The sequence below is a fragment of the Watersipora subatra genome, chromosome 2 (genome assembly GCF_963576615.1).
Source record: "Watersipora subatra chromosome 2, tzWatSuba1.1, whole genome shotgun sequence".
Lineage (NCBI taxonomy): Eukaryota > Metazoa > Bryozoa > Gymnolaemata > Cheilostomatida > Watersiporidae > Watersipora > Watersipora subatra.
The window spans coordinates 70,771,097-70,777,441 of NC_088709.1; positions in this window are offsets into that span (position 1 = coordinate 70,771,097).

Here is a 6,345-nt window from a genome sequence, read left to right on the forward strand (position 1 = left end):
TCTTTTCTGACAGAAGCTATCATTAACTAGCCATATATGTGTGAACCCTTGTGATTGACCGTGTTGTCTAGAGTTCTGGCTGAAGGTTGGAAAAAGACTGCATTGTACAGAGTTGGAATCCTCAGCATAGCAGATGAGCATGCTACCGCATGAATCCTTCATCTTCAAATGGCTTACGGTTATTGTGAATATACTTATTGCCTGCTCTTTATTGGCCCACCTGATGATCTCTTACGATACCCTAGACTGCCAGGAGGGCTAGTGTTTATAATAATTGTTATAATAATTATTTTATTATAAATAATGAAATAATTATTTATAACTATTTTATTTATAATAATCAATAAAATGAGAAAACATCATTTTTTTAAATATGAGTCTAATTTAGGCTCTCTATTTTTTATAATGCTTTCCGATCAGCGAGTTACATTGTTTCACAGTACATAGATCTGTTTCAATGGTCTCTATAAGGTTGAGAAGTCCTACAATGACATGTTCGATAGGGTAGAGGCTAGGACCATGCAAAACATCGCATTATGTTTGTTTGGTGTGCAACTGGGTGTGTTGCAAAGAATTTTTACCAATGTATCTCCTGTCTTTCAAACCACGCTTAGACATTTCATAAAAAAAGGAACACAGAATTAGGGTGCAACAAGATGTATTATCTGTGAGTTTATTGTTGAGTTCAGCTCATGGGTACCACTCAAAGTTGTATAGGAAATAATCTCCTTGTCAGCAAAGTTTTAAGAAGTATCTGTCAAAAAAAGCCAAAGTCTTTTGTGCATCCACTATGTTCGTGTCGAAGAGAATGATTAGTAGTAGCCAATCAGATGTTATTATCTTATTAATAGTTGCCAATCAGATGTTATGATGTTATTAGTAGTAGCCAATCAGATGTTATGATGTTATTAGTAGTAGCCAATCAGATTTATGACGGAGTAAAAAAGCTTACATGTTTCTAAATCGAACATGAAATTTGGCACGTCCGCTTTTGGTTCTACTCATCCACCTCTTACATCGACGAATCAGGCAATCACACATGTTAATCAGTGGTAAAAGGGTGAGGAAGCTTATCACAGTACCGATGAGAATATAGTACAAGCCCGTATTATTTTTTTTCTCCCAATTTTGTATCTGATGTCTGTTACTGTGGCGGTCTACTGAGTGTGAGCATTCCCATTGATCGTGTGTCTCAAGTTTACTGCAATTCTCTAGATATGTCATTTGTATGCATCTATTGCCCACTACAAAATGCTCTAGCTGCAAGTAGTCACAGGTGCAGACGATAGAGTGGCCTGTGCCAACATAGACAGTCGCATAATTTCGTCTAGTAGATAAATACGAAGGTCGCTTTATGCAGAATTCAGTGTTTTTGATAGCAGTTTTACTATAAGTAAATATCGCTCCATCAGCGTTTTCACCTATATTCAAATTTTGTATGCTACTTATGGGGTTAAAACTGGCTTCGAGGACCTTGAGGTGATTGAATGCTGTCATATCCACTGAAGTTAACTTGTTATTGCGGATATCCAAGCATTTCAAGGATGCCAATGGATAAAACGTTACTGCCATCACTTCTGTGAGACGGTTCCAGCGCAGTGAGAGATACTGCACTTGCTGAAGATACTTGAATGCATCTCCTTGGATAATCTGCAAACACATTCACATAACTGTTTTGCCTTTTATAAATACCATTATATTATTCGATTTTGAATAATCCAAACATAGAGTAACTAAATTAGAATATTTAATTGGCACAAAACAACTTCAGCAGAAAGGTTGTTACAGTAACTGGTTAAAAATATGCGTAATGCCATAACTGAGCAAAAACATTTATGAAATGACATAGGAGCTAGACTACTGGCTATAAAATTACTAGATGAATGCTCGGCATTGCAGGTGTCATAAAATAGACACCCAATGAATTTGAGTAACGTAACCTAGTAACTTGAGCCTAACTTGAGGAGCTAGTAGCTAGTAACTTGAGGAGGAAGCCAGCTTGACATTAAGCGTAATGATGCTACTTAGGCTGCTTAATGATGAGCACAATTATTCTATAGTACGACAACATAGCGTAGTGGTTTAGCATGCCTGTCTGCAGACGTCGAGGTTCCATAGTTGAAATCCAATGCAAAGTAGATTTTTCGTTCTTAGATTTCGATCGCTATAACTGGACACACAAACGACAGACAGACAGACAATAGTGAGATTTATATATATATAAATAAACTAGCCAAACGTCCTGCGTTGCACAGTTAACAGAATAACTACTTAATGAATTTGAGTAACTCACATGGAAAGCTAGATATGTACTAAAGTATTCTCTGAAGCAAAAGCTGCATTTTGGACCAGTTTTCGACCAATCGTTACGCGTAATGGTCAACAGTGCTATTTATATATTAGGACTAGCTGTGCCATCCGGTGTTGCCCGTGTAATTAGAAGAGTCTTTGGACAGAAAATTGATTTGTATTTAACATATAACAACATTTGCCATTATAACTTTCAAAGTACATATCATGAGAGAAGTGTGTTGTGTAGTTGAAATAAATTAAGAGAAAATTAAAAACAACTGTAAAGGTTTTAAAACTTTGTCAAACCACTGTACCTTTCACGCTAGTAGCCTGGCATATTACCAATGGAAAACTCCACTAAGCTAGTTAATAGGGTTTGGCTTCCAATGGCGGTAAGCCATGACTTTGAGTCTGTATTGTTGTCCAGCTCAGCTGTTCTAATAATAGCTATAGCCGGATTTCCAACAGACGGATTTCCAACAGACGGACTTTGAGAAATATATATATAGATTTGGATTAGGATTTATTAGGCTAGTTATTTTTAATTAGGATTTGGATTTGATAAGTAAATCAAATGCTAATGAACATCTGTTTATGCAATCATTTGGAGGATAATTTATCAGCTATAAAACGGAAGCACACCGGAAGCACACCGGAAGCACACGTTATCCCAAGAAGCCTTGTAAAATGACCATCGAATGCAGTTTTAGTAACTTGATGCTTGCATTAAAGCAGTCAACTTAATGACATACTTTAGGTTGCAGTTTTAAAATTGAAACTTTAAAAATCTAAACATGCTGATCAAACAAAAAATTTTAAAAACCCTTTACCTTGCAGACTTCAATAGAAAAGAATATGATGGGCTCTGTGCAAACATTTATCACTTTAAAATTCATATAATTATTTTCAGAAGCAATAATGCCAACTGCTAAAGTGTTGATATGGTATTTAGATAAAAATTTTACCAATTTAAATAAATAAAACAATAAGTTTTGATTTTTTTTGTAGAGCTATAACGCTTACTTACTCATTACTATTTGTAGAAAAATTGCAGGCATATAATTGTAACATTGTGTGCTTAATACAGACTAGAGAAAGTACCGCTGCAACTTGCGCACCCAGCACTCTTCATTACGTTAAACGCAGCGTTTTTGTTAGCAGACGGTGAATTGCTGCTCAGTTTATAGTGAGCCTTAGCAAGGATGAGTCATGTTTTGCTTTTTGACAAGCGATTTGATTTGAGGAAACTAATAGGTACGTTTTATTTTATTTCTTTGCTTTTTCACTTTTTTATTTTAGTATTCCTTGCTTATGAATTGTACACTTGGAAATTGTTGAGTATTGTTATTTTAGTCTTGGCAGTGTCAAGCTTATGATAAAATAAAAACAATGACGTCAGTGAAGAGTTTCCAAGATTCAGTTCGCTATAGTCAAGACGATTCTGTGAGAGACAAAGTCAGGATTATCTATGAGCCAGTCAAGATTATGACTACACTGTAGATGATATTCATCACCAGAGCAAGTACGATAACGTTAGCTTGCTGATTAGACTCGTCCGACGGCCAGCTAAGTCGTATCACACCCAGCCTGATAATTATTCTTTAAGTCTTGTTCATGTCTGGGCATTCAGATTTTCTAAAATTCTGATGCAAAAAGTATTAACTTGATATCTCCCACACTCATCCCACACTATACACAGCTGTGCGTATCGTGTTATAAAATTTGTCAATATAGTGAATAAATATTGCTATCCGATTCACCAGCTAACCTTTCATAGCACCAATAGAAAAGGGCTGAATCACAAAGACTGCAATCGCCAATAAATGCACTTTTTCCTTGATCACAAGTATTTTGTGGGCAGTTGGGTTGGTTTTACATTTTTTGGCAAGTTGACTGCAGGGCTCACATCCAATACTTTAATTTCAGAATGGGTGTGTTTGCAAGTTGTGTCAATACTGCTGGTTGTAAAGTCGGGTGTCTTTAGACTAGTGTTTCAGATTAATAAGAATTGCGCATCTCTAGTCAAATTCAACTAGCATACTGCGGAACGGTTTATGGCAAAATTGTGTTTACATTGCAACATCATACTGCTAGACATAAGAATATAAATTTATGTATATTTATCTTTGCATTGACCGTTACTTTGACTTGCAGATTACCTTTTGCTTTGTGTCGTGTTTGGGTATTATTTGTATTCAGTTTGAGGTGGGATTCAGTTTGCTAAACCATTTGTATCAAAAAATATTTTTTTTTACAAATACATAAGGGAGTGGCAAAACATAGTCTTCCTTTTTGTAGACATAAATAATGATAATGAAAACACTAAAAGTAATGTTTCATCCATTTTTTACTCAATTCGTCCAAAATGCTCAATTTCAGATAATGTTATTTAGATAATTCTTTAATTATGTTCATTGAAATTACTTAAAAAAATTCAAACATTTATCAAGATCACTTGCTCAATTTTATATTCAAAGTCTAAATACATGGCTGTTACAACTCCAACCAAAATTTACTTTTTAATTATTATTTTAGCTGTTTGCATTGCCTCACTACTAACATGGCCTAAATATTACAGTAAATATTACAGTAAACATTACAACTAACCGGTACAGCAGTTTCTTACCTTCAAACCAAAAGACTCGATAAACAGCTGTTGGTACTGCTTGACTAGAAACACACTCTTGTTATTTGGTACGAGGTGCATAAGGGCAAGGCTGTTTTGCCGATATTCCTCTTTGTTCGACCGTATCGTCAGCACTTTGACACCTCTACTTTTGTTCAGTAACGTTTTATAGACCCAGAGGTGGTAGTCCGTCACCGATTGAAACATAACTGCAGTTTTTTCCTTTACCGCCTCCGATTTTATTTTCTTGTATTTCTTTCTAATACCTTCGAGGGCCTTCTCTATCTTTGCTGAGCCGCTGGATGCTTTTTTGTAGAAGTCGTTGAGAAGTTGTTGTTTGTATGTGTAAGTGATGATAACCAGGATTGTAACAACAAAATATGCAACAGCGGTCGCCTTTAAAAGTGTAACTTTCCTCATCGTAACTTTTGACTTGCATTAAAAAGTGCTGCATGTTCCAAGTTCCTCTGGCCATAACGACTAACGCAACGCCGCAGTCATTATTCCACGACTCCCTGAAGCAAGCTTGTCAGTCATACGGAATGTTACGTTTGTTGATTTCTGTAGCAGTTTATCATTAATATGTAGTACTACCCTCGCAATCCACTGAACTACGATATATGTGCAACTATTTATTTAAAATAAAGAAATGCGAAAAATTATCACAAATGATAGCTGCCTGCCTAGTAAGCCAAATGTCCCGAGTTTGAATTCTGCTTGATGTAGTTTTCCTTCTCAACTTATAATTGTGGCTTCGGATATACGGACATGCGGACATACGGATGAACGAATAGAGACAGCCGTTATTACCTATAGTAAAGATTAGAAAGAACTTTCAAATACAACAAATAATTACAAATTATTGTGGAAATTAAAACTATAAAAAATTATTAAAAACTATTAATTAAATTTATTGAAATTATCGAAATACAGCTATAAAAATAATAACGGTGGATAATATTAACTGCACAGAATGTGATCTAGTCAAGCTTTGCGTTTTGGTTGTTTTTTGGGCTCAGGAAACCTGTGATTTTGATAGTTGATTTCATAAAGATGTAAATTCTCTGTTGATACACCTTGAATGCTCATTTCGTACTTTAAAATATTTAATGAACGCATAACTGTAATCTCAATATGTTGTAAAGCATTCCCATAATTATTGTTACTTGCATCTTTTACAAAAAGCCAGAACTTTGCTCCTCGGTCCTAAATTTGTCACAGCATTTCTTTCTTAGGACTTTTCTTTTTTTTAAACCTTCCTTAAAACCCAAACATGTATAGTTTAGTAGTTTAGTAGTTTAGTTCATTCATATGAAACTTTGCTATGATAAGCCAGTCTCCAAGCTACTCCAAGCTCCAAGCTACTCCAAGATACTCCAAGCCTCACTCCAATGAACCACAACTGACAAACAAGTTTACCGCTGTGG